Source organism: Varroa jacobsoni, unplaced genomic scaffold (assembly GCF_002532875.2).
Source record: "Varroa jacobsoni isolate VJ856 unplaced genomic scaffold, vjacob_1.0 scaffold_247, whole genome shotgun sequence".
Lineage (NCBI taxonomy): Eukaryota > Metazoa > Arthropoda > Arachnida > Mesostigmata > Varroidae > Varroa > Varroa jacobsoni.
In genome coordinates, this window is record NW_019213149.1 from 127,494 (window position 1) to 153,507 (window position 26,014).

At 41.5% G+C, this 26,014-nt stretch overlaps 1 long non-coding RNA gene across 1 annotated transcript; it reads left to right on the plus strand.

Annotated features, from left to right (window-relative positions):
* The first annotated feature begins 2,121 nt into the window (after positions 1 to 2,121).
* Positions 2,122 to 25,102, plus strand: LOC147753759 (uncharacterized). The gene is made up of 2 exons (XR_015310197.1): positions 2,122 to 2,407; positions 23,552 to 25,102. It is a non-coding gene; the product is annotated as an uncharacterized LOC147753759 (long non-coding RNA).
* The last annotated feature ends 912 nt before the right edge of the window (positions 25,103 to 26,014 follow it).

A 26,014-nucleotide genomic window follows, 5' to 3' on the forward strand; every position in this document is an offset into this window, starting at 1 on the left:
TAAGCACCTATCGTTTTCGATCTTATACCACCTAATGGACATGTATGTGCTTGGACGGTTTGATGACTGCTGCTGAAAGCAGCTCGGAGCTGTTTGGCTTTCGGCTGCGTACCGACGGATCTTCATTCCCCCTCGTCGTGCACAACGCTCTTTCTTTTCTTTTCAAGGCGAGTATACACAGTTCGCTCTTTGGCTGGCGGTAAGCCTATTTATAGTTACTTATATTGTCAGGCGACTATATTTCTTCATGTGGGAAGAATATAGAAAAATGTAACGAAAACAGACAAGAGGCAAATAAGCCTACATATAGATCTATCTGGTGGTAGCGGCGGCCTCGTCTGCTAGCGATTTATAAACACATAGCGCTTGGCGGAAAATTCAAAACACTGTAGGTGCACACAAAATGACGATTCTGAATAAATGTTCGTTGGGATTCAGTAGCTTCAGATTGTACCGTGGAACTTCAAGCCGTGCCAACAACGAGGCGACGAAAGCACTTTATTAATGTACATTGTTTCGATTATCCCATTTTCGTACATCTTTTAAGATTATTCTTTGAAAAACCCACGTGCTTTTTCTGCGTAAGCATTAAGGAATACATTTAAAGCTCTCAGTCATCAGTCAGTGAATTCTGTTGTACGCACTAACAGGTTTTAGTCCCAATTCCTCTGGCGATTTTAGGTATAAATGAAGCTCTATTTTGCTTTGAAGGTCACCTTCTTTTTGATGCTTCTTTTAATGATGATCCTCTCTCACGAAAGTCAAAGCGAAGTCGAGTTCCCTTCGGCAGAGTCGTGATATTCTTCCTGCATAGTACTTCACACATTTTGTTTCAAATATATCGCTTAATGCTTTGTCTGCCAGCTATACCATCAAAAAAGCAGAAGTGCGAACCGCCCCAGCTCCTAGTCTTCGAAATATCACTCTATCAGATACCATTCACTTCCCCCGAGAAGATGTGGCATGAACGTCAAAAGAAGATATTTCACCTTGTAAGAAGGTGCCTGGCCCCTTTTACGGCCATCAATAATGATAACAACGCCGTATGGATCAGCCTAGTACTACGAAAGCCCCTAGTGCCGTGTTTGGCGGGGCAGCCAGCCAGATCTCCACCTGAGTGAGGTGCTGCCAGATGAAGTTTTTGCTTGAAAAAGCGCGCGACCGAGAGGAGTCACAATATATTTTATATCGTATATACCGGCGTAAGGCATCTTACACATTGTATTGAAGATGCATTAGTTCTTTTGTTGAAGTCTTTTAGGTGAAATAGAGGTTAGGAAGTAAGTTCATGGAAGAACCTAATATAGGCTTTATGGAGGTAACCAGTTGGCTTTAAACACATATTCGTGAATGGCACATCGATTCTCGCTCATGAGCATATAATAGCTTTGTGATCTGTTTTTATAATAGGACACTTATTATCTTACACAAGTCGCTTTCCAGGAGATTTTGCAGGTTACCCAAGTATCAGCATAATTTATTTTAAGCAAAGATCGCACAAATATAGATCAAGCAACGCAACTAATCGGCATTAAACTTACGCATTTTTAAATTTATAGTTTGACACCGAACGTATGCCACCATCTAAATGCTACTTGGGGCTATGTTTAATTTGAGCTAGAATCCTCTAATTTTCAAAGGAAACATTGGTAATTGTTTATATTCAACATGATATTTGGACTCTGACAGTGGCGGTTGCTATAACGTTTTCAATGCGAGAACGTTGCGAATTTAGCTTAAGTGGCCAGTGTGTCGTCGACCATAGATACGTAGCAGCAATTTTGAATTTTTCCTATTAATTGTACGGTAGGACATGCACTCGATATTGAGTGGTTAGCTATCTTATAATAGTTCGGCGTATAAGCGATCAACGATACAAGCAGTTGTATAAAGGTGTTCTGTGAGCTACTTACGCCGTTTAAGTATGTAAGGTCTTGCCCATTTTCTGACTGTACAAGTTCCCTCTGTCTAGTGAACCGATCTATGAGGAGTTGTACATTTGTATATTACTAGGAACTTAATCGCGCAGCCGCTAAAATGCGCCACACAAAGAAACCTTAGTCAGATTTTTTTTTGCTTTTCTCATGTCTTCCGTTGTTTGCTACTCCTTTACAGAAGATCCATCCGGAAGACGTTTTACGATCTGTGCTGATGTTGAAATAGTGACGGCAGTAATCGTACTAGGTCCTGCTTAAAGGCTGTCTGTCGTCCTAGAGCCATTCCCTTGAGCTTTGTTGTTCGAGCAGCAAAAATGGCTGTAGAATTGCTTCGTGGCGGATAGCGTGGCCTTCGCTAAGTTCCTTCAACAAACGCATGTATAGTAATGGAGTTATGGGTCGAAAGAAAGTGCCTACACATCGCCGTTTATGTTGCTACTGTTGATATCGACAGAAGACTAAAATACCCGGTAAGATGGGGGATTGTTGGGTAAAAGCTGCCATTGATGACAAAAGCTTTATGAGAACAATGAATCATTGAAAACACTAGTGAGGGTGCGATGGCGCAGAGCTAACAGCTTTTATACGAAAGTGCAACCTAACATTGGTCAGCTGGATAAAGGCCATAGCTTATACCTTTTTTAACTGTGCTTAACCTACAAATCAATCTAAGCGTTACGACCTTTTCGACAAGAATACGCGAGAGAAAGTAACATTAAAAATGCTCCTAAACGTACTGTGAAATCTTTGTGTGAATACCTCTACTTTCACACAGTTTGTCTGAAAAGAACCGTCTTAGTTACATAACCTCAATGAAACAAATTTGTTTAATTTTATACATAGGCGAAAAAAACCATCTTGTTTCGTCTAGGTGGCAAACCATCTAGTATAACATATATGTGTATCTATGATATATGTAGGTAGGGCCTTTAGAGGCTGTCTCATTTAATGCCTTTTCGCACTCTGAATAAAAAAAGGACCCAATTTTTTGGTATTGGTCTTAGGCGATCGAAGGTCGGTTGACATTGAAGGCAACAGGAGCTGTAATTAGCCAAGGAATTGTGCGTCTGTTAGTCCTGTCAAAGCTAAGGCATCTGTGCGCAAGCATGAAATTCGCACGTCGCAAGCGGCTCTTGCCTTCAAGTGCCCCTCCTTGAGAGACTATAGGTTTGATACAGACTGATCCAGTGTGATCACCTCTGCTCCGCTGGTGCAGTCCCGTGCTCCGGTGTTTGTCCATTTACCAAAGACGAAGAACAAGATTCCATACGAGTTGCGTCGAGTACTTATACTATCCAAGGACCACATAAAGCATCCGTTGCTCACTCCTTTTTTATGCATGTTTTTCTTTCCAAACTTGAGCATCTGCGATGACAGGACCGACGACTTCGTACGGGTGTTTGTCCGTGTATATGTACAGGTCATAGTAGGTTGTGAAGATATGCTAATTTCTTACCGCCCGGTGTACCTGTTATATGCGGATGTATGCCCACTATTGCGCAGACTTTCTCAAAAAAGTCGACAATCAATCACTTCTTCCGAAGTAAACAAATGGGTATCAATGAAAATATGTAACCATATTCTTAAATTTATCCATAAGACGTTAAGTATATATCGAAGTGTTTACTACAACAGTCGGATTAAGTGCGTGTGGGCAAGCATTTTATATCTTAGAATAATCGTAATCATTTAGCTACGGAAAATGGGTTAGTATCGCATCGCCAATCGAATCTCTCTATGGACCTCAAAATATTGTACAGAGAGGTCCACTTGGTAAATAAGTTTAGCTACATAGACTGAAACTTCTGATCCTTCTTGATGGGCGTATTGCCTGGGGTAGAGCGGTAACAGTTGTACCAGTTTCCTTGTCTCAATTGAGTCGAAAAATACGATCGATTTTCAAAATGACGGCACTGCAGTAATAGAGAGTCTTCTAAGTATATTAGTCGGAATAGTTTAAAGCTATACAGTTGCGAGGATCTTTTCTTGAACAAGTAAGGACACCACTTGTCCGTCCTTATAGAAGGACGATGCTAAAACACTGCTGCTGTTATTGACTTGTTTGTATTTCAGCTGTTTTTCGTTTGAAGTGACTGCCTTCACAGTCGCGGCTTCTTTTCTCATGTCCGCGACTGGGAAACCAATCTACCGGTAGGCAGAAAGAAAGTATGTCATGCGGAAGCTATTGTACAAACGTGGTCCTCCTTATTGGATGATCGCAGAGTGTTTAAGTCCATAACGGTCGTTAACAACGGCCACTGCTACATATGATGTTTGCCTTTAGTGGATACGTTTTCTACTTCTTCAGCCCGTGCATTGCTTGTGCTGCTCGATGAGGCGGATATGTGGAGAGTCGATCGCGAGGCTCCATTGAGTGCCACCATCTGCTCATGTTAACTTCATTTCGCCAATTACTAAATTGGCCTCGAAGACAAAGATTGACAGCTTGCAATATAATGTTTTTATTGCCATCTGCCTTTGTCTAATTACTTTATTCAACTGTTCATAACTTTGGGATTCTCTGCTTTAGCACTGTTTGGCCCACGAAACAATATACCACAAACAGCCTAGTGTCTGACGAGTAATCTATAAATAATATTTGGTCCTTCCTTTTTCGAAGGATCGGTACTAACTTTACGGCTTATAAGCTCCGCCTACTCCTCTCAACTCTCCAGTCGTAATTACGATAGCAAAATTCAATAAATTATGCATAAGTATTAGTTTGTTTGTGTGGTGTAGCCTTGAACAAACCAAAAACTACACTACTACGAGTAGTAGAAACCCAACAGACAAAAGTTATGCCGATCGAAACTTTCTACACTATATATAAATATAGATATAGACTGCTCGTCCCACCAATTCTTCATTGTTAATTAACGGCTAGTATTTTTGCGTACATCGTCCAAACTTGTTATGTCAACTCTTCGCTCAGATAAGGTGATATCGACAAACTACTGATTTTATCGGTCGTACCCACACAGAGGTCATTGACTGGGTTTTATTTTGGGGAAATTAGAAAAGGAAAAATTTACCATTTTTGTTACCGTACATAAGAACAAGCCTGAGCAAAACATTGACGGGTTCTATCTATTATCGTAATTATAAACATAATGGGTAGTGCCATTACTATGATATTACAGGTGTTTGTTTAGTTCATGTGTGTATCATATTTGAATATGGACATATATTTTTTATTTCCTGATATGTCCCTCTTGATCTGCGCTGTAGGGCCGTTGCAGCGCACGTTCGTTTCAAGTGCCTGTCTACCGATCGGCGTAACACGGAGTCAATTTTTCGTATTCTGTTTGATGGGTACAAACCAGTCGTAGCTTCGTATACGATAACTATTTTATCCGTCTAGTCCTACCTGTATAGTAAACATATTTTAACAGTGTCGTCTGCGTCGATCGTATCAATCTACGGCCCATAAATAGGCATCTGCTACCGGTTTAAAGACAATATAACGGTGTGCATACACGCGCATATACGAATATGGCCTCTGATAAAAAAATTATAAACGTCTTCTATTTTAGTCTGCTGATCATGCAACCTGACGCCCTACCGTTACTCCACTGCCGCTGCTCTCTAAGAAATATCACTCTAGCGTACATAACGATCGATAGTACATAGGGTTTTGCATTTACTCGCGGTACTGCCAAGCGGAGACCAACTGCCACCAGCTTTGGCCTTTCTTTGGAACTTCGCTTGTTTCTCTCGACATCTCAGCACCATAGCTACTGCTAATAGTGGTATGTCAATTCCGAAACGAGTCATAGTGGGGGGTTGGCAATGAGAACAAAATTGATGTAGCAGAGGCTTCAGAAGCAGAAGTAATAGTGACGGTAGAGCAGATCGTAGGACGAGCAAGAACCGAGGGCGCTAATCCGATTGTTCTGATGTTGCTATTTGTTTGATTTGATTAAATAGCTTGCCCAACAGGGCACTGCCATCAGGCAAAACACTCACTATACAGTACACTATCTCGCTGATTGATCGGAAGATGGATAGGTAGCAGTAGAGGCACCAGGTACCTGTCGAAGCCGCTGCCATACTGATGAAGCAAACTCGACGTAACCGCAGCAAGAGCAGGGAGGGCTGCGACTATATGAAGTCCAAGGAAGTAAAACCATGATTGAAATAGAGGAATAACCTCCGGCTCTTTCTGCCGCTATGATCAGTGGCTGATTGTAGAAAAGAAGAGAAGCTATTTAGGTTGCATGCGAATGAGGTTCACTAGAGTAGTACAAATTTATGCGATGTAATGGTGTTACTCTATTAGATTACGCATCGTTGTGTTCCAGCAGGAAGGCGATCAGTTGCAATCAGAACTCGATTCTTTAAATATACACGTACTGTTTCGGTGCAGATAGGTATAGACGTCCATTTGTCTATATTAATATCCAGAGTTTTGTATGAAAGTTTACTTTCTATCATTCTCCGTATACTAAGGCTCGCGTAACCAACGCTCAAGTGTTTGTACGATGGGCGATATATGTTTAGCTTTAACTAAGAACTCTATGTATACTTAATGATGACTTTTGATGAGGCTCCAGATGCACCAGTTTGGTCAGCATGATTCGGCTTATGTGCAGTCGCACATCTAGATGCCCGTACATATACAAAATGTACAACTGCGAAATACGTGTATTAGCGATCAGAAAGGTGCCTGTGCTTTTTCTTTCTTTCGAAGCGTCGGAAAGTCTTCAAAGCTAAAAGCAATAAGGCGCTTCAGGCCGAGGGTCAGCTAGGAACAAAAAACCTACTCAACTACTGAGTATAGAGTTGTCCCGTTTGCTGTATTTGTCTCAATATCGAGATCGGAAGCTCGAAAAGTACAGGAAGACATTAAGTTATTCTAAATGAATGCCTTAGTGCGTACATAGAATAATATCTGTATACGGAGGCAAGAGCATTGAGTTGATGATCCGATTCATTTTGTGTTCTAGGTGGGCCATCAACGTATGGTAAGGTAAACCCAGCATCCTTGAGCTGAATAGGCTTTTGGAGGGAAAGAAAAGCAGGATCGGGCCTGGGATCTTGTTTTGAGGCGTCGGACTCAGTTTGCAGATGAGAAAACGTTAAAAAACCTCCTGGGGTAATAGCAAAAAAAAATCTGGCTCGACGCCAGAGTTTAACAGCATAGACATTCAGGACCGCGGTGGCTTTGCCCTGTTGTATTCTTCGGCTGGCTATTCACGCGACGTATAGCTCATCGTCGAGACACATATTCTTCTACGACAGATCAGGCCTTAAACTAGTCTCCAGTCAACCCCAGTGAGAAAGTGCGTTTACGAGAGTTAGAGAATGAAGGATCATTTCTGCACCCAATAGCAAGCTTCCCAATGTCAAGCAAGCAGTCGTATACGCCCGTAGGCGCTTGTCTGGTCATCGCGTGTAAAGCTTGCATCTAAGAGTAACTCAATAGGCTTCTACGACATAGCACGCTAGCGTATCTTTGCCTCGTTATGTGATACTATTTCATGCTCGTGAAGGATTATTTGAAGGAAGTGGACGGGGAAAACGAACGCCAAGCCATCGCAGTAGTATCAATAGGCAGCAGTGGAAAGGGAGAAGCCAAAAGGTGAGCCTGTTCTATGGTTCATGCGATTCCTTGAAACGCACTTTCTCTAGGGACCTAATCTTTTTGTATAGTTCTGTGCTAGGCGGTCTCGAGCCATAGGATCGCGTCAAAAACTTCTGCATACTTTGAGTCTTGACGCAAGCCAAATGTGGGAAGCGACACGTAAAGCTGTGCCGAAAGAGGATTTAACGCAATATGTTTTCGGTTGTCCTCAATCCCTCGAAACTTCGGTCACCCTGTGTGTTCAGGGTCCTACCAAAGGATGATTACTCGAAGTCGAACTTAAAAAACGTCCTTCTATTGCTGCCCGCCGCTTGTAGTGCCCCAATGTCGTTTTCGTGTCTCTTTTCCCATGTCGAGGCTTTTGTATCGAACTCCAAGTAGACTCTGAAAATTCTGAACGAACACGCTTGTCATACAAACAGAACAGGCCTTAATAGAAGCAGTGTACTGTAAAGAGTATGCATAGTTGTCCAAGAAACGTACCTAATCATCCGCATCTCGTAATTTATACGCGGCTTTTTTCTATGTAAAGGACTAGGAGAGTGTAGGCTATGCGGAGCAAACGAAAAATAAAGGAGTGGCTGGGATACCGCTGACGTAAAATACGTCTTTATTCAAAAAATGCACTGACAATATTAGTTGTCCAATTCTGGAATTTTTATTGTAGCTTCTGAGAGGCAGTCGCCGAGAACGACTGCTTCGTTCGACTGTTACAGCTTCAATTCACACTGTCCTCTGTTTAAAAGCGTCTTCGTCTACACATTCCCACTGCTTTGGCCTGTAGCTTAAATTGGCGAAGTGGGCTTTCGTTCGCGGTACGGTACTGGCTAGCCTAATATAGCATTGTGTGATTGAGAACTAAACTCATTCGTCAATTCTCCGATTGTTCATTGCATCTCACCCCCGTCGTCTGACCCTTTTATAAGAGCTGTCCTTTTACAAGAGCTGATCGACGCATTAACCGGGCAACGGGTCTCAAGAGAGATTGTGGAGTCTCCTTTGTCAAAAGCTTCTGCAAGTCTAACGTTGTCTAGAGTCGCTCTCTTTTCGAGGGATGGGGCCAAAAGTGAACCCGGGCTAAAGACTGTGTAACGAGCATAATGTGTCTCTAATGCTCCATGGAGTACTCGACGCTGGCCAGCACTACTTCGAGCTTTACTCTCAAGCCAATAGCCGACTAACAACTTGAAGTGAAGTGCTTACATTAGAGTTGACACTTCTACAGCTTCAACGTTTCAACCCTTTCACCCCCCGCTATCTGAATTCTGCGTGCTGTATCTACTACCGCAGCAAATAAAATCCAGTCTCTGTTTAGGTGGATGCCCAGGTCATAATCGCTGGACATTCATTACTATTACGACGATGCAGCAGAGAGTGTCTAGAAATTATAGCAATGGGGGCGGTGGGTGGGGTACTCACCCGATATTCCCTGACACAGTTCTCTCCCCTGCCCCCATCCGTTTATGCTAAGAGCTTCTTCTTCGATCGAGCTGTTCTGATTAGCACCACCGTGTGCAACGCTGCTGACGACGCGTAACATAACAGATGCGCAAAAGACTAATTGCAGCTACGCTTCTACGATCGAAAATCCACTGTTTTGCCTCATGTATGCATGCCCTGCACATGGGCACTCGAAAGTAAGTTGTGGTCCTTTTGAACGCCCAAGTCAGTTAATGTTCTATGCGGACTGAAAATCGAACAAAGTCATCTTACTGCAACCTAAAGTGTCGTACGCCGAACGAAATTAAGTGAAGTCACTATGTACAAGGGGAAAAACGAACGACCAACTGTGACTGACATTTTAAGCCTACCCATACTGGGCAGTTTGTTTATAAGTACCGGAACCAAAACCCGCGTTTTACGCTCAACCTACCTATTGCACGAAGCTATTTGTATACGTAACAACTGTGGATGTACTCCACGATATATTACACATATTAAAGAAAATAAAGCGAATGAATTAGGTTTGTCCTGTACGATGCGCTGCATTGTACTAACTGATACGGCAGTATCAGGACAACGCTTTATATTCGTACTTGAGCCGGGCCTATGGTGCGATTCGTGGTTTTGCTTTATGGATCACAGGTACAGCAGGCGTAGCTGGAATCGAACGCGTAGCAATGCGATATAATGCTTATAGTCAATTTGATGATTTTTTCTTGTACTGCATTTCTATGTACCATTGTACTAAAGTGTACGAACGTGAAGTTTGCCTATCGACAGTAGCTGGTTTACTGAGCTTGCTTTGTTCACAGTCGATAGCAAAACTTATACGATATATTATGCATGCACACTTCTGCCAAAATGGCGCAATATTTTTTCCATGGAGGGAGCTAACTGCGTACTCGGTTGAGTTTGTATTGGATGATGAGCCGAATGCATAAAACAACCTCATGATGGGTCACACATGAAACTTGAAAGGGCTTGCACAGAAGTGTCTAGATAAAACGAGTCATTGCAGCTTTATTGTTAACATGATACTTTAACACTCGTCTGCCTGAAGCGCATGACATGGGCGTTCGTGATCGGTTCACTGAAAACGTAACTTTCAGCCGAATAGTGAAGTTTGCGTAGCAAGAGACGCCTCGAAAAAATAGGTGATGATAGGTGACCAAGAGCTAGTCTAGAACGTTTTTTCACCCTTTAGGTTTACCCTTACCAAACCGTTGATAAGAGAATAGGAAACTTAGAACTTACGTTGCAAAGCATGTATATAAAGAAAATTGTTTTCACTTATTCCTCGAGTATCCTTTAGTTATAATAACTATTAGATGAAGAAAACGCCAGTGAGAAATACTATTATTATTAGTTTTATTATCACCCAAGAGAACTACTTGTTTTATCTATATCACTACAGTTTGGTCCCAGAAGACTCACTGCGTTTTTGCTGTCATTATTGCTTAAAACGTACAACGGAGAAAACATACAAATTTTTTAGTAATACGATTTTGTCCGATTTGCTAACAAATTTCTTAATCTGACGAAAGAAAAATTGGAACAAAGATACTATCTTTCATTTTATACACCAGGCCGAAGAAACGAGGTGTCTAGATGACAAACTGAAGACTTATACATTACCAGGCAATGTCATTGAGTATCAATGTTATTTATGTTTTTTTGGGCCTTCCTCCCTATCTGATGTCCACTACTTACCTCCTTTTGCAAAATTAACGCGGGCCTATACAAAGTGAAATTCACGATTTCGGCTGGATTCTCAAGAGACTATGTATTCTATATCAAAACGTTTCCAAACAATAAAACTACATGTTGTTCTAGGTAGAGCAGCAGCGCGGTGCCAGGTTTAGTGAGCACTATCGTGTGTAATTTTTCTTTTCTACAAATAGCTGTTCTAAATGCTACTGTCATCTTGTGTTTTACGCCGTCTCCCCACTGAGAGCTTCCTAAGCGCTTTTAGATATGCAGATAGATTTTTAAATTAAAAGTATTCGAAATTGATTGCTTTGCGTCTGTTATGCCTCGAGGTGGTTTAGCCTTTATTTTACAGGTCTGACTAGCCATGTACTACATTGTGACTTGCTCAACTGAAACTTGCGAGTGCCGATTCTGACTAGTAGTTAGGCAGGCTACCGTATCTATAATTTCCTCCATCTTTCCTTCCTTAACGACTTCAGTGTTACTTCCTTCCTTTCCAAACTCCGATTACGAAGAACACGGTTCAAGTAACAGTATTACGTCTTTGACCTCCCTTGCTCTCTGTGGCTGGCAGACTTATCTATGCTAGATCCTCTTCGGTACATTTCCAGCCATTGGCATATGTCAGCGTGTCCTATCTTATCCCGGCCATTTCTTTGTGTACCATCTTACTTGTTCTAGTTCTTCGTTGCTTCATGACCAGCAGCACTTACTTATAGAATAGCTATTGATTGAAGATAACTCCACGTGTATCTAAATTGTGCCATTGAGGCGAAAGCTTCAGATACATGACAATTCGAAAGGTAACATTGGCAAATCTTCTATAATTGCTTTTCAGTTGGCATCTGACATTTTCTCTTATGACTAAGTGATTCTTAAGCTGTCGAGATCAGTTTGTAAAGCTTCACTTTCTATTTTTAAGAGCGCATCAGAGCGTCCCGGAAAGCACATGAGAGCTGCCATTTTTTTTATTTGATACATTTATTTATATCTTGCTAGAAAAAAAAACAGCAATATTTCTTACATCGGATATGTCTACCACGAACGTCCGCTACTTAAGTGTAACAAAATGGTATAGGATCATATATTTTGTTAAGTAAGTGAAGTCTCGCGAGAAGCATGAAACGTACGAGGGGACTGGCCACGCGAACTCTATCAGATGACGCGACAGCCTATTCAGGAACACGTTGCGAGGGCTAACGAATAAAAATAGTTATGTTATCATGACTCGTTGTTATAATAACGTGTTATGACAGGGTTCGGCTGAGCTAAACAGCATTTTTTGCCAGTTTTTTTTTGGACATCTGGCCAGTACTTAGAACCTTTAAATTAGAACCTCTGTCGAATTGCGTGTAGAGGGCCTAATGTGTAGAATGTTTGAATGATACGCAATGTGTCAACATATGTAAGGGAAACGGGTATAACCAACTTTGTAAGGTAGCCAGATGACTAGGTATCGAAGGAAATCAACCTAACGAGTCCTGCGGTCCACTAACTGACTGTGGTCTAATAGAAAAATATATGTTTGTCGACAACAATGTAGTTGATAAAAATGCCCATAAACATGAAAATTACTAATTAAAATGACATTAGTAAGTGAAGTAAGGCTCGTATTTGCAAAACCTACTCGGTTTTAAGTGGAAGCCTTATTGTAACTGCTGGGTAACCCTGGGGTCTTGGTTCCGCCACAGTGGAAGTTGTGTAGGCTTCTCTGGAAGCATTTACGTACAGCTTCGCTATTATTAAGATATTTTAAGCTAAGATATTTTAAATTAGCGGCTTCTACGGTTTGGTGAACATATAATACCTCAATGAAGGGCTGAGCCGTTGTTATTGTTCTAGTGGTTTTTTGCTTAGAGCAAACAGATTCGTAACGACAAGCAGCTTGAACTATCGATGGTAGTAATAGTAAGATGGCCACCAATACCATCGAATAAGGATGACAAACAATCTATCGCGAAATTATCCGGGCTTATAGACACTACCAGTCGGTTGGGTAAAGGTATTTAGAGCTTATGTTATCCGCCATAGTCGTGATGTATCGTAACGCTAAGGACAAACACTAACCAGAACTGTACAGTGACTAAGCAGAAAGCTATATTTTGGGTACAGAAACTAGCTGCTAAATTAAATTACCTATCGGATAGCTTAAGGGAAACATCTGTGCTCCGGTAAGCTTTTTTGTATATACCCCTTATAATATTAACACCTTAGTCAGTCACATTAAATTCCTCTTCTATTTTGCTAGAATTAAAAATCTACCACTTGTTTCATCAGAAGCATTAATCATTTAGACAACATCACTGAGTACCAAGTTATTCCGGCTTATCGAAGCCCAAATCGTCTATTAGACCTTGTTTCTATGACCCTCTCACTCTTCATACTTCTACCTACCGTCTCTTCTCCGTTTCTCTTAATCGACCAACCGCCCCGTCCATTTACAGAAAGACCAATAGATCCTGCCTCCGAGAAGGCGGATGCGGAGTATGACGAAGGTTTGGGATTTTGAAGAGCTGGGTGGCTTTAATTGTTTAGCGGGACGAGCGAGCGCTACCATCACTGGCTCTGCCAACAGCAGCAATGTCACGATGTAACCTGCTAGCAGTTAGTCTTCGTTGCTCATTTCTTCCTCCTGTCGTCGTGCAGTTGTGCAGGAGAAGAAAAAAAGAAGGAGGAAAATGGGTCTTCTATAGTTCTAACCTACATTGTAAACCTTTTGCGCGCCGATTGTTTCACATCCCATCAATGTCAACACCCCGGAAGTAATGGGAAAATACGAAGCCAATTTTCTGCCATATGCTCACACAGACAAATACTAACATACTTTCTATTTCCCACGCACAGATGCACACGCTACCTATGCGCCACATAGCGTAGCCGCTACCGTACTTGATGAATGGAGCTTCAGAGTCTACACCATCTACGCACGCCATGACATGATATCGAGCGGCTTGAGGGTTTTTCTTTTCGCTTTTAGTTTCCTTGTCTTTGTCCGTTCATTGCTTTTCTTTTTCTCGTCACTAATAGATCAGACCGGCAAGAAGTGTCGCACTTCACCAAAGCCAACATCATTCACGATCACGGAGTCAGATATAGCTGAGTTCAGGGTACCGCAACATTGACAAGTGCCTATTACAGAGCCACGCCGGTATACAGGTTGGACATCGGGAAAGGTTGAAAGACAGCTACGTAAAATCGAATCGACAAAGACTTACATACATAAGCGAGTGTATGTAGTGTGTTTATCCTAGGTTCTCTTTTTCACCGTTATCGTCCTACGATAGTTAGGTGTAGAAATCGAAATGTGAGAGGTTCTTATGGGGGACCCGTCCGTGCCGTTTGAACACAAAATACATTTAGCTAGTACCTCCTTAATACAGTGCGACATAGAGTCATGTGCATCCAGCGGAATACGAGCGAGTGGCATTAGGCAGAGTCACATTTGAGTGTCACTGCCATGCGAAGAAGACATATAGTGTTCAATGTTATCTGGCGGCTAAAGGAAGCGTATCTGGCGAATGGAAGAATTTTCGCATCGTTGAATCGAAATCGAATTAATTCGTTCCCTGTCAATTGTGTCTTCCCGCTTAGCAGAAGGAAAGCCTATTTTCTAAACTAGCCTTTTCCCTGACAAATACGCCACAGTGAAGACTATCTTTCCCATCTCTTAGACAACTTTTCTGCTTTGGTACCAGTTAAAGGAATAAATGTATACGTGTGTATATATACCTAGTTACACTATCCTAAGCCTGTTAGGACAGCAAACGTCAGCGTTGCTCTTGATAATATTTTGGCTTATGCTGGCACCCTACCGCCGATTGCCGGTGATTCCGTTAGAGGATGGATCGATAAATGAACATCCATCAAGCACTTTCATTAGCTGCGCACTAAGATTTCCAAGTAGCTGGAGGTAGTTGATGTTAGTTCGGATGATGCCTGCGACATCAGTTGGTTTCTGGTCATGTCTGAAGCACTTGATCGCGGCTGGTACCTTTTCTGTCACTCCATTATTTTTCTAAAGTCTACCAGCTGTTATAGATCTAGGCAGCAAAAAAAAAATATATATATATATTATATATATATATATATATATATATATATATATAGAGGAAAACAAAAATATATATTCATTATTCACGGAATTATCCTTGTTGAAGCGAATTGTACTTTATTCTGTATTAACTTTGGCTTTTTCACGGTACATCTTGCAATTAATGAACGTTGCAACGTTGGCTGAGTTAATGACAAAGTAATTACAAAAGTGTGCCAAAATAGCGAAAATAATTGTAACTTTCACCCAGAAACTAGATAGTTCTTTCAGGGCGACGACTTTTTGGGGAGAACGGTGGCAAATAAATGCAGCTTTCGTAAAATGGCCGTCCGAAATAGCATACACTTACTATAGTGATGCCTCTTACTCCTGCCTCAATGCAGTAAAGAGGTTCTTGTTGGATACGACGAGCGAGAATGGGAAAGAGGAGAGTTATATCGCACCGCAATTTCATGCCTGGCCACTATCAAGCCGAAGGTAATACTAAACTATACGAGATGCCTAAATGACTGCCGTTGGCAGAGGCCAGAAGGTACCACCATCATTACTGCTCTATTTGAGTCGGTATACGAAAGAGGGGTCACGTTAGACTTTGCACTGACGAAGGCTTTTGGTCTTTTGCTTATAAGAGCCTGCTTTCTCCTCGTCCCATGCTACGGTCTGGAAGTCCGAACGACCGCCTTTTTATCCCACAAGACTATAACTTGCCAACGATCTGTTCTTCAAACGATCGCTCGTAACAAGCTTTCCTTTGTTTTGCTCTTGTCCCTTGAGTTCATGGAAAGTATAACATGCGCGAGTTGCTGAACTGCTACAGAAGTTGGGTACACTACTAGAACCATTATTGCACTACTATTTAAGTAACTGGTAAATGATAGAATGATTAGGCTGCACCGCCGTTGCAGCCGTCGTCACGACTAAATCACCGCACTGACTAAATCCAGAACTAACATCGACTGCAACATGAACAACCCAAGCACCGATACAAAAATAATAGTTGTCTTCGTAAGGTGCAATAAAAACAACTTCTCCAGGCGAAACGCTACAGGAATTCGTAACCCAAGGAAATGCCCTCTTACTGGAGAGTGACAAGTAAGATAGACCTCTACTTTTGGATAAACTAACACGGTCACAGCTAGCACCGTATCAGCTATTCCTCTACCCCCATCTGTGTAGTAGTCTCGTCCTGTTCCGCAGTCTCTGCGCTCATCCTAATGGAATCTGCTAGTACCAGCCGAGTTCCGTCTGTCAGCCCGTACGCTCTCCTCTATTCACACCTGCTGCCACTTCTTTCTTCTTCCAGGACGTCCTTCTCTTCACACACGCACAAACACACCCCACAGAACCACTGTTACGTTGTCTGATCGGACCGAATCCGATAGCAGGTGGCAGCACTCGCTGAACAGGCAAGTACAACTCAACGCTCGAACAGACCACGTGCCATCGCAGTACGAGGTTACTGTTGTAACCTTAAGGAAAGGGGCGGGGGAACAAGGGAAAGGCTGGCCCCTCGATGTTTCCCTGCCGGGGTTAGCAGAGTGTATTTGAATTTTAACACGAAATGCAGAGTCGATAGGATCGGTATAATTCTAGTCTTACGTAAATAGAGGAAAAAAGTTGGACAGTCCGATCGGACTGTTTTAGAAACTGTTCGACGGGTAGCCGCCATCGGAAATACGTCAAGACATCATTTGGCGCTCTTCTACAGTGTTGGACATATTGATAGCACTTTATATATGCAGGCAGTTGATGTAGTGGGGAAAGTAGCTTAGTACTTCACACCATCAGCCTTCAGAAGAACCTCGCATTCACGTGGAAAGAAAAGTAAAAATTAAATTAGATATGTGTTTCCTTTACGCTTATGTCATTTATTAGAGAAAATCTGAATTTTATTATACGACAACGCATTTGTGGGAATTAAATAGGATCAGAATTCAGTGTAAAGATTAAGCTTTAGGTGAACTGATTGCTCCATTTGGGAAACGGCTCATTTATGCAATAATATTTAGCGTTTGTGCTTAGCAGTAGCTTTACTGCTGTCACTGTAGATCCGATAAATACACATTATCCTTATTGATAATCCGGCTATATGATATAGTCGGAAAGCTTTTGCCCTTTATCGTATCATATTCTATAAATCTATTCATCAGGACGTAATAAACCTCTATTCAAGCTCCTCCTGTAGTGAGTGTTCTACTAAATGTAAGTCCCTGTCTCCCAGGCAGTGTATAGTACGTGTGCTATAATACCGTAAGATATATTAAATCTGTAATCTTAACAACATGTATTACACGGAAATGCCAACCGGACAGCGGACAGACGATCCTTGTGGCAAGAACATCGTTGCACAAAGGACTGACTTCATTCAATGATTCTATGGGAACTGATTGTTCAAATACAGCTGCGCTCAGCTTCCAACCTGATGTACACGTACAGGAGGGTACTTATGTCGACATTTATGTACAGTGAGAAACCAAGCTGAAATGGAGCTGGCATTTTTTTTTTTACTACACTTTTGCGACTCGAGCAGATAATCAGCATTGGCCATTTGTGTGCGTGCATATAGCAGTCATTCAGTGAAAGTATCAAGGTTAAGGAACAACGACTCTTTAGTCCGGACGTATAATCCCGTGTAACGAGACTCCATAACAACGTGATGTTTCTCTGTGTGTTTGTACGTGCGGGTTTTACCCCGTCTAAGGAAGAATAACAATTTGCTTCGTTACCATTAATGACTGCGTTATCCTATTTAAATAAAATACTAAATAAATAAAAAGGAATTGAATTCGTAAGGAGTGGAGCTCAGTCGGTTAAAGCTAAAGCCATTTGTCATTAAGGTTTGTCTACAGTAGGAAGAATTGTGATAGCTTATTCTCCGCAGTAACGAGAGGTTTTCGGGGTTTTACATGTTATAGTTGTTACTCTTATTTAGGCAAGCTTTTTTTGTTACTATTGACTTATCTTATACGCAATTTGCTTATAAATCGCGGGCACCGTTTGGCTAGGTTTGATCCATATGTGGAACAAAATGCTTAATTAACTCAAAAATATATATAAATGATAAATATTACTAATAATGATAATAATACTACAACTGCTTTGTATACGTATATAAAATTTATCACCTTCGAAATTTGTAATGTTCTTCGTACTGTCCTTCTTACTCGCATCATCGCATGTGCTAACGCGACCTTACATAATATATCACATGGAGCGTGTGTGTGTGTGTGCCCTGAAAAGTTTGCTAGTTTTTGTGCGTTTGCATAAGGCCACATTAAAGTGATGTTCCATGTAGGAACCAGAAACCTTCAGGCCCTGCGCGGATTATCTTGGCCCAGCTAAACCTTGCGATCGTTGCTAGACGGTTGTCCGAGCCTGACACTAGGACTGTGTCGGGCTCGTACCTGCTTCAATTGTGGGCAGTTTTTAGGTCGACCCTCTACGGTTAACCCCATACATCTCGTTTCCAAAACGCGCCACTCCATACACGTTCGGCTAATGCCGCTACCCTGTGCCAGCTCTTTTCCCATCTTTCTCTTTGCGCCTTTCTTTGAACGTATCCTCCGCAGAAACCAGAGAGAAAGTGGACAGGGAACTTCGTTCCTTCATGATGACGATAGCAGAGCGAATAAGACTATGCACGTCAAAGGTGCCGCAGGACTAGCAGATCCGTGCAGCAAAGCCAAGCTAGCTCTAGCTTCGTCTCGGTGTCAGCCCTCGTGGACCAAACGGAAGATTTGCATTACAAATGACAAAATAACGATATATATTATGGGCGTGAGGCTCAGCTGGTGGTGGCCAGAATAATGATATGTAAGGGTCGCACATGGATGGTAAAGACCAGGACAACGATGGAAAGGAGGACTGAGGCTTAGATAAGGCTAGCCTCGACAGGCGAACCTGGTATAACCGCAAAAACTGTGAATACATTTGTAAAAAAATTGACGACCTTCGTTTTGAATATAGGATTTTCGATGAACTTGTATAAGCATAACACGGTATATCACACCTCTGTGATACCACATTGGTGGGTAGATTAAATAGCGCTTATATAGGCGTATATATATATATATATATATAGGCGTAACGACTCTGTACTTTTTGAGGTTTCTTCGACGACTGACGTAGATGACCGTCGCTACGGTATTTGCGGTTCGTTTTTTTCGTTAATTTTTATGTGAATGTGAATTTGTGCATAGGTGAGCATATTTGACCCGTTCATTCTTCATTCTGAAATAAACAGTGTGACCGATCGCGCTATGCTCACGTGCTCAATATGGAGCTGAAAAAATAATAAGCTTGTACTGTGATGTTTCGTTGTCAAAATCAGTCTTACGATAGACTAAAGTGGACGCAGCTCATACATTTTAAAGTTTCTAGGTAACGTATTTTTTCGGCTATCTTTCGACTTAAATCGAACTATGGCCTCTTTGGAATTAAATCACCGAAATTCACTGATTTATATTTGTTTTTTTTTTTTGAAAGGGAAAACTAATTAATCAGTCACTTTCTTATTTCTAAACAAACTGTAATTTCGCAACTTAACTCATATTGCACACGTAGAGCGACCGACTAATGATTAAGCTCAGCGGAGTGTTTCCAATGCTTTCTGCATAACTATGTACTAGATCCACTTTTCCCTGACTCAACTGCATTGACTGCTTTAAAATTAATGAAGTTAGAGATTCTATTGCTAAGCAAAAGATAAATCGCCAACGAAGGGCCATAACGGGCGACAGTCGCCGCGACTTTTTCCTGCCGCCGTCGCTCAAGGCCAATCGTTGTTGAGGATGTTGCCGCCATCATGGAGAGATCTGCCTTGTTTTATGTAGATGTTGGGATATTTTAGGGTGATTTGGATATCCAACTTGTAACCGATGGGGATCACTCAAAGGAAATTAAGAGAAGACGAAAGAACCTTAACAAGGGTCTAGCGATACTGACCCTGACGGTTACTGCACGGTGTCAACAGATCGGAAATGGCAGAGGTCAGTATACGAGGTTCGACAGGAGCAGACCATTCACGTACTGTGGTATCATGAAGGTTAATTTAGATGCGAAAGGAAGATTGTAGCCATAGTGGCTAGCCCTTTGCGAACAGCTGCTGCAAACTGGTCCCCCTCGATTCTTACTCCAAAGTTATCCTTTATTGGTTCGTTTGATTGGGGTTCTTTAGGGTTTCACTCTGCTATCCATGGTAAATATAATCCTTTTTATTACTCATTTTAAAAGGAGACATGATGTCGTGATCCTCGTGAAATCGCATTTCACACAAGGTAGTAGGCCCATGAATGGTACGCTGACAAAGCCATACGACGAAGTAAATATAAACATATTCTATTTTGGTGCTTCGTAAAAATACTTAGTTCTCTAGTTGATTATTCAACGAGATTTTTCGGCGAAAGACACACACTCTAAGATTGTTTAACTTTGTTGTACTTACGCAGTATAGTATTGCATGGGTCCGACGAGTGCTGTTTCTCACATTGTACGTCACCTCGTCCCCGGTGGCTGTACCAGTTCTACTTGATAATCATTGTAATGTGTATAAGTTCACCCTTGATGATATAGTAAACAATACATCTCTGTTAAGTAGATTACTATACTAACAGTAAACTGTTTATTGTTGTATGGAATGATTGGACCTAATATCACAACCCACATACCATAACCAGCAGTAAACAAGTTTTTGCTACTTTTTTTACTACCTAACCTAGTGTAATAAAAAAAAAATACGCTGCGAATCAGAGATTCGCTTACGTCAGCTACGAAGACATCGGCACAAAAAGAAGTTAATTCCTTGTTATTAAACATATTGTCGCTTTTTGGTAAAGAGCTAGGATTTGCATTTTTTCCTGTAATGGAAGCGTCCAGATGTTACAGATACAGATGTTTGCGACTAGATTATAGTCTTGCAAAAGAATCAAGAGCTGCTGAAAGGAAGCATGTTGCCAATGAAGAGGAATCGGCGAGCAGGCTTCCACTGGAGATGTATTAAAACTTCTCCCTCAGGACGCGGAGTACAGAGGTGTCGTTTTTGTTACCCAGCTACCCCGTAGCACGAAAAGCAAAACAAGTTTTGGTCCGTTCCTGGGTAACGTGAACAACAATGCACACTAAGCGTTTTCCTCTCGTGGTATTGGATTGTGCTGCCGCTTGCACGGTGCTAAGGGGGTTGATGTATTTTGCGATCCTGCTCTCCTGGAAATGCAGCATGAGGCAGCGGATACAGGTAGCTAGAGAAGTATTATGACATGGAAGAGGGCAACAATCCAGAATCTGACGAACAACAGGAAATGGGAGGAAAGTCGATATCATCCGAATGGTGTGGCTGCTGTCATGGCGTAACCATGTTGGCGTTCAAAACGCGAGAAAGAAAGTACGCGGTTGCTTGAGGAAATCCGAGCTGAGAATCAGCAAGGGATGGTTTGGCGTCGTCTTTTGGCCGGGCGTAAAGGACCCACTGAGGAGAACTGAATTGTTGTATGAAGCGCCACAGTGGGTAACATATAAACACCTGGCAGCAGTAGACGTATACGTACGAACTGTCCCGTGATGGTTTCAGGGTCTGATACGCCGAGAAGACGAAGATCGAAATTGTCTGGTGCAGAACTCTTATGTGATAGCGCCTGTCCGGTGTGCACAAAAGGCTGCCATCCATCAATTTCCTCAGGTATTTCTCAAGGTCACCGTACACCAAGAAGGGTAGACTTCCTGGAAAAACTTCCTGGTGCCGACCGGACTTATTAAGTCCGGTCGGCACCTATTCTACGTAAATTAAAATAGATCTCCGAGCTCATCTTGACGAAAAGGCATTCTAAAAGGCCGTATGTACTACTCTTAGTTCGCTGAGTTCATAGTCCACTGCTATGGAAGTATTCATTCAAAGCAACAAGTAAAAAGTCAATTTTGCTCATAATGCACTTATTAAATTATCATACTCTCTACTGCCTTATTACTATTGAAAACACACGCAGGCGAAGTATGTAACTCTCTGAAAGTGTGGGACAATAAGCAAAGAAAACGAAAATCACATTACTTTTGTCATTGAAGGAATTATCTATTACGTCATAACTTAATACATTCGCCCTGATCTTCTAGACACGATGAAAAATTCATGTTTTTCTAACAGGGTATACAGAGGGGTGCTTGGCACCTCTCACAGAGCAAAGTTGAGTTGAGGTTTAATCGCTCTGTACAAACATGGATAGAACAACGTCGAAAAAATTCAGCCCTCAAGAGAGCATCGCGGCATCATTAGGGAAAAAGGTGTATGGCTTGCGGAATGTTCCAGAATTGATCTGTTGATTTTCCATTACACTTCAGACATGAATGAGATTTTAATTTGAAAGATTTTTTTGGCGAGACACATAAACGTATTGCAAATAGAGCGCTGGGTTGCTACACCGTAGAACCACTACTCGTACCACAGTTTTTTGTTTCATGTCATATAATTTATAACTAATCCATTTGACTGATCAACAACGGCAAGTCTTGCTTGTTTAGGCTTAACTAAACAGCTTTGCCTATTAATAATAGCAAATCATGTGGTCTTTTATTAGGATTTCCATTACGTTATGAACTATTTGTCTGCGCACTCGTTGTCTTAACGTCCTTCACCAGTCATGTAATGTATACTTTTAATTGCTGTTTCGTAGCCATTAGCAAGGGAGCGACAGTTAACCTGTACTTTTTTTTTTTTTTTTTTTTTTTTTTTATATCAGACTACTTCCTTATAACAATGAGGCTAAAAGCAGAAGACCTGCAACCTCAAAAAAAAAGACCATAAGTTAAAGGCTGAAAGACCACCAGGGCTACAATTGTAGTCGCCCATTTTTAGTCAGCATTTCATTATATGCAGCTCGAAGACACCAGGCTCGAAAAGTGTCGTTGACAGCGCCCGAGTCGGCTGCCCCACTGCTGCCCTCAGCTATACAAGCAGGCTGCCCTATTCGAAGATAGAATATACCTAAACAGTGGTTTTACTGCTGGTGCCACTCTGCAACTGCTGCGCTAACTGACAAGCGCAGACTTTCTGAACCTGTGCCAATCTGGCAATGAGAACGAATTTTAAGGTAGAGTTTACTAATAGCACTAGCTGGTCTCTTCAAACGGAAAGTCTATTGCTAGGTGGGTCTTTTTCGAACTTGGCCTGGTCCTGATCGAGTGCAGATTGATATGTCGCACATGAGTGGAGAGTGTAGAAAACGCCACACTCGAAATCAGGGCAGTTAGTTTTGTGCTTCGTAAACACAGGTTTTTTGGCCGGGGGTCATGTGGGCGTAAGCTCACATTTTCCAGAGCTCAGTAACAGTGTGATCCACCTGTTTGAAAACAATTGATCTGTTACGAGGTTGTTAATTTTATCAGACAAATAAGAGTCATATAGCATAAGGATCATATAGATACTAGAGTTTCAAACGCGAAAATGGATTGTACTTTCTACGTACTTTCTATATGTAAGAATCATAGTAATCAGGACATTGATTTCGAATCGGAAGTAAACTTCAACCACTATTTTTTTTTGTTCTATTGTTGTTTGCCATTAGATCCCTTAATATTTCTCATTTCGTCGAGCAATTGACCCTACCGTTTTAGGATATCAATTTTTTATCATTACGGCAAAAAAGATATCTGTCTTTTAGAAATATTCAAGGATAGAAAGATATCTTTTCGTTACTAACTAGCTCAAAATATTTATTATATGTTACTTAAGCAAACTGGAAGTTCTTGCAAGTATTATTAACGGTAATGAAGGTGGGTCGCTTAGCTGCGAGCTTGAGACTTCTCTTATGTGTTTCTCATCACGCGTCGCTTGAATTACAGGCCACAATGGGACCATTTCCTGCAGGATCTATCTTCGCAAACGCCTAGACACTCACAGTCATACCTGTATATGCAGCCTGAGTATACTGGAGAGGGTTGCCATACACCGAACCACTTATTGTCTCCCTCCATATATATGAGCGGAACGACGAAAGGATATACATCAAAAACGCATACCCAATAATCGCATATAGAAGAAGGACGAGAGAACGGTTCAAGAACTAAACGAAATCTAGAAGAACTACGCATCGCCTTGCCACTTCAACGCCGTAATGGCAAAAACGACGTTTTCCAACAATTGCGACCATTTTCGTGGCGTAGTAAGCCTAGGCTAAAGGCACGTCCTGCGATAGGGTAGCTGGTATAGCGCTAGTCCAATCCATAATTATAGAAACTTCTCAGTAGTTGTCTGTGTGAGTTTCTGCTGTTCTTTCGCGCTTTATAGGAGCAGCAGAGCAGAACCGAATGATCCGCCGTCTACGATGCCTACCGCCATGATACCCGACAGGATCTTGGAGCGAGCTTACATCTATTGGACTCACTCCGCTCTTCCATTCCTACTATGCCCCTACTGGCAAACCCTGCCACTATTTGTCAGGGAACCGCCGCAACTTGCGTATCGAGGACGTTCACCTTCCGTGTTAGATTGGCGAGTTGACAGAGAATAGTGGACTCTTTCACTATTCTCTGTCTCTTTACGCTGTAAATTTCCATAACAATTACAGACCTCTCGTGGTGGTTTGGCGATCCGAGGTTCCTATTTTTGCACTAATAATCATTACATACCCTTAATGTTTTCTGTCAAAGAAAAGAAGGTGACTCGATATTGCTCCTACATCATTTCGTATTTCATTTTCGAGCACCCAAAGTCTTTTTTCTTGTCCTCTTTCGTCAGCTTTTGCCATAGGATGCTTAGAGACCTTTCTCGTGGTTCCTTTGAAAGTAATGGGATTATACATTGTGGTGACTGTGCCAATTTGAAAAATGGCAAAAAATTTTGATCGAGAGAATATTCGACAGCAGAATACCCTGTCTGTAAGATCATCTAAAGCCTGAGCGTTACCAACTGCACTTGGCGACTGTATATGTATATATATATAAAACGCTAGTATTATTATTATTTTATTAACGCGATTCATGATGATCATTCGTATAGCCCCTGACTTGTAACATTCATATGACTAGAAAGCTTCAAAGAATTGAAGGTTAAAAGGTATAGTTGCTCAGCTTAGGAGAGTATCAGTGTGCCAGGCTTCCAAGCAAGATCAGCAGGGGGCAGCAGCCTATTTATCAAAGTTCCCCTGCACCTATTACAAAAACATCTTTCACTAGGCTCATAGAAAAACACGCGCTATTCATAATTTACGGTGGATCGTGAAACGGATAACTACGTCCCGGTTTGTCTGGCCCCGTTCCTTCTAGTCATTGGCCCTCATCGTTCAGATGCTGCGAAATTCACCGTTTATCTCGGCGAACTTCTGCCCCCACCTGGGGTACAATTCCTAGAAAATTCAATTAAATAAATCACAGATATTGGTATCATTTTTAAAATGTATATGCTGGTTGTTCTTAACGTATCTGCAAAATATTCCCATGTTCCAACAAGCATGCGAGAAGCTCGCCATTACTCACAAGAAATACAGTTGCGTACGTTTAGGTAAAGCCATTATAACGACGGTAGGTCTGTAATACAATGATTTACCAATAATAGTAAGGAGAAGGCTGATGCTTAGAAATAAATCGTTTTTACTGATAACAAATTGAACTTTTTGCCATTTTGCGAAGAGAAGAAGAAGCCAAAGGTAGATCGCATTATTCACAATAGAAAAATAAATAGTTGCTACCTATAAGTGGGTTTTATAAGGGAAAAGTCACTATTGATTTCGACAAGTTGGTGGGCAAAACAATGATTCATGTATAGCCAAAGTTTGCTGAAGACTTCAAAAAAAAAAGTGAAGAATTCTCTTTACAGGCTAACACAGCGAATTAATCTAGCTATGTGTGAAGATAGAATTGAACATGTAGGAAACATCGATCAAGCATGACGTAATAACTAGAGCAAGATGAAGGACAGTCTATGGTGTCGTTAACGATGAGTCCAATTATACTCTTGTTATGATCGTAAAAAATACAAATAGACAGCCGACATCTACATGCCAGTCACTTCTGCTTTCGCTCACAACCATACCCCTTATCATCACTAGGTATTATTAGACATGTACATAGACAGCCACGTTAGCATATAGTTTTGTATGCCCCGTATCATTTTCACTTAAAATTCAATCATAAGAACTTAGGGTTCCTCGACATATGACATAGATAGATTGTCCTAATCATGAATTTAATTACTGTTGCTATGGCAAAAACCGGAGAGAAGGTCTCGGGTACGGATCAATTAGCGGCAAGGTGCTTCGCGGTCCTTAAGACAAATGATGGAACGATGTCACAAGTCCATACGTAATA